The sequence below is a fragment of the Ambystoma mexicanum genome, chromosome 2p (genome assembly GCF_040938575.1).
Source record: "Ambystoma mexicanum isolate Mex_15411 chromosome 2p, UKY_AmexF1_1, whole genome shotgun sequence".
In the NCBI taxonomy this organism is placed as follows: Eukaryota; Metazoa; Chordata; class Amphibia; order Caudata; family Ambystomatidae; genus Ambystoma; species Ambystoma mexicanum.
The window spans coordinates 59,647,477-59,659,512 of NC_090923.1; positions in this window are offsets into that span (position 1 = coordinate 59,647,477).

Below are 12,036 nucleotides of genomic sequence, written 5' to 3' on the forward strand. Positions count from 1 at the left end.
CGGCTCCGGACCACTTGGAAGAGAGGGAGCAGGCAAATTTGATGGAGGTACTATAACTGGTGCGATAAAAAGAGGCGGAGGAGCAGGTGGAGGGACAAAAACCAGAGGAATAGGAACAACAGGTTGAGCAGGAAGAGCAGGAATAACAGCAGGAAGAGGTACAGCAGTGGGAAGAGGAACATACGGAGGAGGCGCAGAGGCACCAGGCCTTCGTTCATTTAATATTTTGTCAATAAACTCAACAGAAATATGAAGATCTTTAGAAGGATAGATTTTCTGAATTCCAAGTAAGAAAGCCCTATCCATATTTTTAGTCGCCTCAGACTGTTTGTTTTGGTCATATAACAATGCTTTTTCAGTGTTCGTTTTATGACGACGTGCATGTTTCTCTCTACCTTTAAGTTGTTGCAACGCTTCTTTTTTACAATTCTGCAAAACATCAAATGCTGCAGGTCTAGCCTTTTTCTTTAACAAGACTGACTCCAAATATTCAATACGAGGGATCTCAAAACTACCATTGATTGGCCACTGAAGTTTGGAGGCATGTCTGGTTTGTCTGTGTCAAATATCATTAAATACTATACTTCCAATGCCATACTTACAGTACATAGTACATGCCGATGACCCCTCCTGTGGTGCGGGACGGCTAAATTCCAAAGATTGTCTATCACTGCGGAATAATGCCCTAAAGCAGGTAGACAATTTCCCAGGCATATCTGAAATTCTTGGTGTTACCTGGTCAATAATTGTGTCTGCAGATACAATGCGCCAAAATTCAAATTGTCAGGGTTAAATTAAGAATCAGGTCATGACTCACCTGACCAAACCTAAGGAGGACCGATCAATACTTCTAAGAATCTTACCTAACTAATCTTAACTTGTGTATGGTGATTTCGGCAAATCTGCCCGCCTCGATAAGTGGACCCTCGTCAAGATGCCGTCTCGGACCACACGCTTATTGTCCAAGGATCGGGTCGTGCAGCGCTGTTGAGGTGTCACGTCTCGTTCAGGGGGCCCCTTATGTCACACCATCCGATCCCGGTCCGATAGCGTGTGTCAACCTTCAACAATCCGGCATCAATCTTGAGGGTCCTTATTCGGGCGCCAACTGTGAAAACAGAAAAAGAATATCGAAGCTGAGTACCCCAAAAGGAAATGCACCGAACACGGGTTACAAAGGAACATACAAAGTACTTTATTTTATACTGAATCCAGTTACAAAAACATAGCAAAATCGGATAGCTATCGGCCCTCAGTACAACACAACGAACTCCAGCGTGGTTCAGTGTGTCCAGTGAGAGACCCTGTACATTAGAATGCATTCGCTTTTTATACATTTTAGTGGGCGCGATGCCCAGCCCCACTTCGGGTTAATATTCCTTTTAATACATCACCGATCTAGGGTTTGTGCCAAGTAAATAACCGCATATAACTGGTTTGCCTTTAATACATGTATCAACAAGCGTATGCAATAACTGTGTATTCTAAAGTTTTCGGTACAGGCTTTCTTAAACATTAATACAATGTAGTTAAACAGATGTTCTTCGTTCAGTATTTGAATACATTGTCTCAACATATGCTCGTGGATTAGTTTTCATTGTACGAGTAATCCTTCTACACATAGGTCAGTGAAGGACAAGGTCTCAGTTCATGACCTCAACAAGTGGCCTGCAGGCAAATGACATATTAGCTATGTACAGAGGTCAAGACGGCCATGTTGTATTCTGGAATGACATCGTCCACCATTTTAGCTCACAGGATGACTTTTACACAACAAATCCTCAAATGGCGGCTTAACCTAAAATGGCGGCCTACATGGATTTAAGGTCAGGACCTTGCAACACAGATTTCTTTCGCAAGCGACTTTCGAGCAGCTTGGCGTAGGCCATTATTAAATATATTTATTACAATAGGAGGCACAGTATACTTTCTATTTGGACAGTCATGCAAATGGAAGATTTCTACCCAGAGCTGTCAGATACGTAAGGTTCATTGTTGACAGCAGCCTCTCCTTCCAAAAGCAAATAGCCAAGAAAGAACAAATGGCCTGGTTACAATAGGAGGCACAGTAAACTTTCTATTTCGACAGTCATGCAAATGGAAGATTTCTACCCAGAGCTGTCAGATATGTAAGGTTCATTGTTGACAGCAGCCTCTCCTTCCAAAAGCAAATAGCCAAGAAAGAACAAATGGCCTGGTTACAGATTACCACACTCTGCAAAATCAAACCCTTCATCCCTGCTATTCTCCCATATTAACGGAGCCATGCCGGCATCTTTCTCCCTCAAGGCTGTCCACCACGCTGCATCCTGCCTCATTGCAGCGGCCACAAATTGGACTACATCTCTCCCTCACTTTGTAAGCTTCACTTGCTCCCCCTTCTGCCGGGATTCTATTTAAAACTGCTTGCATCATATACAAACCAGTCATGAACGGGGTACCTCCCGGAGGCTCTCGTGCCTCCGGTAGCAGATCCATCAAAAGGTTGGGGTCAAAGCCAGTCTGCAACGAGAATACCTGTGTCAGTCCTTCTCTTGCCATTCCTCGGCCCTCTAGAACTCTATCTCACTGCAGGTTTGGAACTCTCCAGCATCGTCTAGTTCTGCAAAACACTACAGAGTAGCTGTTCTATCAATACCTCATGCATGACTACCAGTGCAGTGCGCCTTGGTCCTATCCAGAAGCACCATGCCAATGCTGGCTTCCAAACTATATAAGGATAACTCTCACTCCAAAGGCTCTCAGTCTCATAAACTGGCCATTACTTTGGAAACAGGGCGAATCAGACCCTCTTCTTGACTATCAAGCCTCCTTTCCTTTTACTTCTGTCCTTTCGACCACCTAAATATTTCTTCCCCCCACTCTGACCTACCAGTTCTAGATCCCAGGTTCCTCCCACTGCTATTTATTTCATTTAACCGAAAAGTGTTCACACAGCTAAAAGGCTTCCCCAGTCTCCACAAATCTGCCATCCCTTGCAGTATGCCCTTCCTGGAGGGCAAGCACAACATTGCCTGCCATAGTTCAACATATCAGACAAATGTTCCCTCTTTCCTGAACCCCGCGCAGCCAAATCGTCCATTCTGGGCAAATTCTACAGGTGTCTACTTCCAAACAGCTCAGTGGTCTGCCCGCGTTGAAGTCTCACCAGATAGTAAGTCTTCTTCAATGGTGGCCCCTTAAATCCAATGCTGCCACAAAGGTCTTGGGAGGTTTAGCGAGGAAGTTGTAGAGGCTCCTGCCTCCTAAGGTGCAGCCTGTACGCTGTATGCATAGGCTGCAGAACACTTTTATTCACCACACTAGACAGCCAATCAGTGAGAAGAAGAAGAATGCAGGGGCAGTCAAGGACGAGGTCACACTTGCAATCCAACGTTGACAAGTAGATGTGATGGAAGAGGTTTATGGAGGAGCTGGAAATGGAGATGGGGAAGTGGAGCGGAGGAGGTGGTGTGATCGAAAGGAAGACTGGATCAGGTGGAGGAGGCAGAATCCATTGGCAAGGAAAATGGGTGAACAGCTGAGCCCGGGAGTGATGCAGAAGCAGTTGTAAAACAGAAGAGAGTGATACGGAGGGAGGAAGCTCTATGAGTGAGGAAGAGCATGAAGATGACCGTGGTCTACCCAGCCAGAATAGGCAGGCTCCTGCGGGCCCGGTCAGCTGTAGGCAGGCCCAGGTGATAGGGTATTAAGTGAAAAGAGAGTTTTCGCTTTTCCCGAATACCAAAAAGATAGATTTAGAAAGACCGCTCGGTGACCGCACAGAGTGATCTGTCTAAATTGAATGTCACGCCCCTGCCGCACACACGTGCGCTCAGGGGCTTACAGTATGGGAGTGTCCGGTGAGTGTACGTCGGTCTGTGTGTGTGTGTGTGTGTGTCTGTGTGTATGTGAGTGTGTGCATGCGTGTGTGTAGTAAGTACATGATGTGCTGAGAATCCCCAGATTAAAATTATAACCTGCGGGAGGGTGGGAGTGGGGAAGGGATCACCTTGCGAGGGGGGGGAGGGACACGGTATGTGATATTTCGGCATTTTAAAGCCAACATAAAAACGCCTGAAACAAATCGGCTTTTTTGTGTTCGGTCTATAAAATGCGGAAATATCACATAGAACCAAGATGGGGGCAGGGAGAGTATGGCCAATTCAAAGAGGGGAAGGGGAATAAGTGTAGGGCTTAGGCCCCCTGCATGAGGAACCCCTCTCTAGGTCTACAAGCAGCAACAACCAATGACCTCAGGAAGTCTGGTAACTGCGTTTGTCAAGGGTTATGGGACCCCAGAAATCCTGCATCTAGAGCCAAGAAGAGGATACGGGCACCCCATGAGCCTGCAGAACTAGAGAACGAAGAGGTCGTGTAATCTCCCTTCAACTCTAAGGACTTTTGAAGAAAAGGCTTTGGGAACCCAGTGTGCCTGCAATGGCAGCGAGAGGGAGGGAGCAATCACCCGACGATTCAGGGGACTGAGAGTTTGACCTTGGAGGCTGAGGGTTCTGGACACCTGCTCTTGGCAGGGGAGACACTTACGTGAAGAAGACAATCCTGTCTGTTATTTTAGCTGTTGTGATGTTTGTTTTGTGTGTGAAGTCCCTAGTTATGTTTAAGTTTCGTGTGCACATAATACCTAATAAATCCAGTGACAATAACACACGTCTTTGGTCCATGCTGAGCTCCACATATCTCGTGGCACACGCTCCTCGTGCAGCAAATCGACCAACCGGCTTGAATCACAACTCGTCTGCAAAGAAAGGACCCGTTAACAATCCTTCTCTTGTCACACCCAGAGCCCCTGGAACTCAATCCTGTTGTCGGCTCGGAATGCCCCCACAATTCTCCAATTTCGCAAATCTCTCAAAATATGGCTCGTTCAACAACACCCGACCAAGGACTAATTCCAATGGACGTCCATATTGACGCACAGACCCGACAGTACTACGCTACAGTTAAAAGATGGCAGCCCAAAGGCTGGCTATGCACACTCTGTAAAGCGCTCCGCTGCTCTCGAGCTTGGTCTGCTCTTTAAACTATAAAATAGAATAAATGCTGTCACTATGGAAGACTTGGCACTGGCACAGCTCTACCAATGGACTCTCTGTCTCTTCCCAGCCCCATCTGTGAGGGAGCACATCAGGTGCTAATGACTAATGAATACACTAATACTTCATAAAGGACCATACTGTAGATACTGAGTGTTGTTGGTGGTGGGAGGTGAGGCCAGATTCCTACTAGGGTGCTTGAACCCATGGGCTGCCAATGTGCTGTGTTTGGCTGCTTAGGGCACAGGGTTGTCATTTTTCTCCTACTTGACTAAGACTGACGCTTTGTCTTGTAATGGAGCCGTCATAATGGGTGGGGCTTAGTTACAGCAGGAGGAGGTTACGGATGTGGGTTTTACTGGATCCCCCAGGCCTTTGCCCAATTCTGGGGTCTGTAACATGCAGCTCTCCATATGTTTTGTTCTTTGAATGTCATGGTCCCTCACCATTGACTAGTGCATAAATCACTATTCATGAACCCCACTACAGTAATACTTAATCAGGTTACCTACCCGCCAGAGGGCGCTCTGGTGACCTACCCGCCAGAGGATGCTCAGGTTACCTACCCGCCAGATGGTGCTCAGGTTACCTACCCACCAGTGGGTGCTCAGGTTACCTACCTGCCAGAGGATGCTCAGGTTACCTTCCCACCAGAGGATGCTCAGGTTACCTACCCGCCAGAGGGTGCTCAGGATACCTACCCACCAGAGGGTGTTCAGGTTACCTACCCGCCAGAGGAGGCTCAGGTTATGTACCCGCCACAAAGTGCTCAGGTTACCTAACCACAAGAGGGTGCTCCGGTTACCTACCGTCAGAGGGTGCTCAGGTTACCTAGCCGTCAGAGGGTGCTCAGGTTACCTACCTGCCAGTGGGTGCTCTTCAAGATATTCTGTATGACCAGTGCTGGAAATGGAATTGCTTTACTGTGGGATCCCACCAGCGACGGGGCGGGGGAGGAGACAGAAACAGAAGGGTTATTCTCACCCCCCACCCAACAATAAACATTTGCCTCTCAGAAGACTAACCATGAACACCTAGGAAAGAACCCGAGGTAGGAGCTTTCCTATCATGTTGCAAGCAAAGTATAAAAGATGTGTATCCTTTAAACCTAAAAAGCTGCACCTACATATTCCTGATTTCTTGCAGAGTACAATGTTAATAAGCAATTTCGCAAAGATAAGATGATCAAGTGGTCTATTTTGTGGGTAAGTGTCTCAACCTAGGTTCGAATCCCAGCTTCAGCAGCACAACACTAAATTAACCAGTCCCAATACAAACACTGTGTATGATCACTCGGTGATCTACTCGGAGGGCACTTTGTTTCTCTCTAATCTCCTTGTCAGACATCACCCTTCCTGCTTCCTTCTCCCCTAGACTCAATACTTCCTTAAGGTTCCCAGATTTCGCTTGGCCCATATGAGTACCAGGTCCTTCTCTGTGCTGGCTCCCATGGTATGGCATCTACTGCCTTTTCACATGGATACTACAGCTCAGCTCCTTTCCTTCAGAAAGCTTCTTAAAACATCTCTCTTTTTGCTCACTGTTTTCTCACTCAGTTAAGGCCGGCAGTCGTGCATGAGTGCTGTAGAAATTCAATAATAGTAACTTTTATATAGCACTGTTAGGCAGAATTATATGCAGTATCCATTTGGAACACTACACACAATTAAGACTACAAGTAACAGTACAAGCCTGTACTACACAGTTATAGTGGTAGCCGTAGCGGAGCAGCCAGACTTATCTTAAGAGAAAGTGAGCAGTACAAATAGTTACACAAAGGACAGCAATTACTATGATTCAGGCAAACACTGACTCAAGGTTTCTAAGTAAAATAATATATATTTATTTACTCAACAGTTGTGTAACATTTCACTATTCTAAGCCAGGTAAAAATAAAAATCATAAATACACCACACCACTTCCCTTAAAATCCAGACAAGTTAAGCTCACAAAATGAAGTGGGAGCAAAATGGCACTCCAGCAATTTAAAAGGGTGGTAAGACAATGTTATTAGAAATTGGACAAAACCAACAGGTAAGTACTCAGGGCAATTGAACAAGAGAGACTACAGTGAGGAGATCAGCTAGAAAAGGCTTAGGGTCAAAGTCAATGGGTCAAAAGTCTTTTGCTCAAGATCACACGGTTCAGGGTAGTTCGCGGTAAAGTTCGTGGCAAAGATTCCGGACAAGGTTGGTTGGTAGAAAAGTTAGTTCAAAGAGAAGAGAAGGCCAAGCCCTCGAATTGGAGAAAGATTTCAAACATTTTCCCCGCGGCTGAACGAAACGGACAACCGGATTTGCACAGTACCTTAAAACGGAGAGGGAGCTGTAGCTGAGGCCAATGTTCCTGGTGGTTCCTGCAAGCTTACGGTTCCTGAAGCGACTGTCAGACTGACACGAAGTAGGAAGACTGGAGGGTCCTGCGCCACCCAGGGAAGAAACCAGAAGCAGAGCAAAACAATGAATAAAAATTGTGCTCCTTAAAACCCAAGCAGGGTCCGACCTTCCTGGCTATCCGGCCCACTGTAGCTCTGTACAGCGAATTCGTCCAGAGGAGGAGCCCTGGCTTGTAGTTTGGGCGAACTGGTTGGTCCCACCAGCTCAAGGGAAGAAGTTTCCTGGAGGATCTTCTCTGTTGTCGGATTCTGGCGATTCAGATCTGCAGCAGGGCTTCACCGGGCGGTTCAGTCATGGTAGGGGTCCTCTTCTTCCAGTTCCTCATTGGTTCTTTCATTCCAGTGGCAACTCTGCTCTTCCAGTCCCAGAGACCTGCTTTTTATGCAGTTTTCCCCCATTCATACAGCCTGGCTGTCAATCACACAGCACGGTGGCTGGCCTGGCAAGGCCAGTCCCCTTAGCCAATCAGACAAGAGTACGACTTGGGTTACCAAGGGATCCCATGGCAGGGGTCCAAAGATCCCTCCCTCACATCCTGCCTACCTAGACTATCAGGCGCCTTAAGGAAGGCTTCTGTGCAGAAGCCCGTGAAAAGACAGCGAACAAAAGAGTCATCCCCGGTTTGGCGCGCAGAGAGAAACACGAGAAAGACTTTAACAAAAAGAAATGCCGAATAAACCCAGCTGGAACCAAAATAAAATGTATTTGGTCAAGTGGGTTTATGTTTGAGGCTAATGTAATAGCCTAAAACATTACCACGTTTATATAAGATAATCGCGGTAGAAAACTTAGGGTAGATACCACTGCCACCAGCCAAGTCTTAATGTTAAGGGAGCGAAACAATGCCCCAAGAGGTACAGACAAAAAGGGATAAGAGTTAACCCTTTCCAATACTCCATGTAAGATGGGGTGCACTGGGTCTGTGGTTTAAAGTGACTATAGTAAAGTTAATGGCAACTTTACCCTTTTCTGGGGGACTGTAGTCAGGCCCAGAAAATGGAGTCGGTGGGAAGTCTAAAAGACAACCCTGTGTCACTGTACTGAAGGTGCTGTGTAAAACACATGAACAATATGGTGCCCTGGAGTAGGTGAAGCTCCAGTGCCCAAGATCACACAGAAAGTAGAAATACACATAGCAAAACACATGTAAGAGTGGGGAAAAAAGGCTCACACTCTTACAAGGTGGAAAAAAATAAATCCTAGAAATCCAGCAAAGCTGCTGAGGGACTCAGTAGGTAAGGGAAATTAACCATTTATGAGAATTCTCCCTAACACTCGCCCCTCCCCCCCAGACTAAGGGACAGGTGGATCTAATCCCCACCAGTATGGATCTCCTGTTGCAAGTCAGTTAAATGGCCTGCTGAGTACACCAGCAACCTTTTGTAACCCTTGCAAGGATTTTTTTCCCCCATGTTTTTCATTTGTAGACTATATGACCTACAAACCTGTTGTGGTACATCTCTCTTTTTAACTGTATAGGGGATCTGTTCTAACAGTCCCTCAGAAGTTGTAATGGTTCCTCACCACCTCTCTTACAATAGCAGGTTGGGTCTCAGGTATCTTGGTTGGAGGGGCTGTGGTCAAGCAAGGTACATGCTACCACTTCCTCTGAGATCTGACCTTACCTATTTTAGAAGTTTCCCTCCTAACATTAGGATTTTCACTGGAGTCTCCAGTAGAAGCTCCAACAGTTAAGGTTTTTAGCCATAGACCTATTGTTCCTGGTTTTCCACCAGCTTTGAGAATTACCAGTTCTCCTAGGCATAGAGAGGGGTCCAACTTGTCTATCCACCTCTTCCTCAGAAGCAGGGGGAGGCCAAGACTTTACAATTGGATGGGCAATGATGGAGCTTGGTTAGGGCTCCCATTTCCCTACTATACTAGCCTCAGATTTGCCTGGGTTAGAGGTCAACTTACTAACACCAGGGCTTGTAGTAGGGTTTTCTGTAGAGGTTCCCACAGGCATAGAGTGGTCCCTTAAGGTGGCCTCTCTAGCCAATTTGGTTTGGTTCAGTTTTCTCTCACTGGGAGGCCTGGGGTACTGGATACTACCCCTAGAGTTTTTAGATCATTGTCTTACTGGACTCTCCCAGGCACCTCATTCTGGACACTGACAGGGATCCTCACTGTCATATTATTACACTGAACGAGAGCTGGCAGAATTGGAACCAACTGGGCAGGGCCTCCAGAAAATGTAGTGGGACCTGTGGGTGCCTTAGCAACATCCTCATGCTTGAAAAAGCTTTCATCCACTACTGTTCTGTTGGCCCCAGTGTCACTCCTGGCAGGAGTATCCTGGCCATTGATAAGAACACTGTCCATATAATATTCTCTAGAGTTTTCTGGAATGGAGTTATAGACATCTAACTTCTGTTTCTTACCCCGACCCATGGACTCTAAGTATACAGTTGCCTGAAGACTCAAGGGTGCGACAGCAGATAGTTCAAAGTGAGCACTAGCCATTTGTACTTCTTCCTCTGGGGAGAAGGCTAAGGAGGCAGTGCTGATCCCTGCAGGTTTGCCCTTGCACCTGGGGTCTCCATTCACATGGTCACTTCACTCACATACATAGCATCTCCCAAATGCTCTCTGAAATGGGGGTTTCTGCTGCCCTCCCTCTGGTTGAGCACCAGAGGGTTCACTAGCCCTATTTGGTTTCCCATGTGGCTTACCCTGGTTATTTTTGGGGACCTCTTCTGGATAGAAGGTATTAGAATTATTTTCGTTGTCTTTGGCTGTTTCCCCTCATCCTTTTTCTGAGTAGCCCCAGAATCCTTGTGAGTAGCCATGTTGGCAACCCACAAGTCAGCAGCCTTAGCTAGCTTCTTTGGATCTATCTCCTTAGAATCAGCAAAGTGCTGTCTAAGCTCAGGAGAGCAGACATCAAAAATAGCCTCCAACATAACACGATTTCTCATTCCCTCATAAGTGTTTACTCTGTAACCCTTAATCCAACCATCTAAGTTTTCAAACACTCACATACCCAGGTAGCCCAAGGGGTACCATCATGCTTTTTGAGGGTCCTAAACCTCTTAAGGTACTGGGATGGGGTCTTCCCAAATCTAGCAATTAAAGCTGGCTTCACACACTCATAATTCATCCTATCCACCTCCCCCAACTCCATTACAACATCAGATGCAACAGTGGGTAGCCTAGAGAAGAGCCAGGGAAGCAATTGATTCCCTGTGAGACCTTGAATACCATGGTTATATTCAAACATTGCCAACCAATCTAAAATATCAAGCTTAACCTCATACATACCCACAATTTCTTTAGGCATACAGGGTCTCTTAGGACTGGAAGACCTAGAAGACTCTGGGAGAGAAGCATTTTCAAGAGACAATCTTTTCATTTCAAGTTCATGATTCAACTCCATTTCTCTGAGCTTAAGTTCTTGGTGTTTTTGTTCAGTTTGAGCATTTAAACGTTTGAATTTCAGTTCAAGCCTCATTTTCTCTAGAGCAATGAATTCAGGACTGAGTGTAGGGCCTGTGGGGGTCCCAGTGGACAAGGGTTGAGGTTGTTGAGCAGGCTAGGGAGCAGTGAGGCCTACATTAGGAGATATCTGCTTCTTCCAACTTGTCATTAACAGACACATTATCATCCTCAATGCTTTCCACATTTGCTGGAGAGTCATGTATTTCAGACCCACTCCCTAGACTTTGGTTCTTTAACAACTGTTCAACTAATTCAATCTTTTTGCCTTTGGCAAAGAGTTTCCTTTCTTTACACATGTTTCTTAAATAATCAGCAGTGTAACTCAGGAGGGTCTCCTGACTGTGGCTTTCCATATCAGACGTGATTAATGTTGCTTTTTAGTGATGTTAGCCTTGTGGTTAGTTGATCCAAGGTAATAGCAGCACTCTAAGTGTAATTACTATACTTTTATCCCACCGCTGTACACCAGTGGTAGGCAGAATTATATGCAGTACCATTTGGGAACACTACACACAATTAAGACTACAAGTGACAGTACAATTTCACCTTTGGTGCAAAATATGGTGCCTTGGAGTAGGTGAGGCTTCAGTGCCCAAGATCACACAGAAAGTAGAAATACACATAGCAAAACACATGTACGAGTGGGAAAAAAAAGGCTAACACTCTTACCAGGTGAAAAAAATAAATCATTGAAATCCAGCAAAGCTGCTGAGAGACTCAGTAGTTAAGGGAAATCCGGCAAGTGAACATTTATTCCACAAACATGGATGGCCGTGGGCCCTTTACCTGCATGGCTTGAAAGCTAGCATCTTTTGTAATGCTATGAAAGTGTAAACCATGTATGTTGTGTCTGTTGAACAGCGCTCCTAAAGAGTCTGCACATGGAGCAGGACGTTTAGGCGCGACGAGATCGGCGCGGGACTTTTCGGCGCGGCTGTTTGTCCGCAGGACCATTTTCGGTACGCCCATTTCACCGCAGCCAGCAGGGCGCAGGGACCTTTTGGCACCAGGATGTTTTGGCACTGAACTTAGCACATGTGAACCTGCCCCTGTAACAGGAATGAGTTACAGGGGCAGGTACATGAATTAAAAAAATGCTGCAACTGCACTGCAAGCGCACTATTAATCAATGCGCTGCGATTACACTATTAATGAAGATGCTGCAA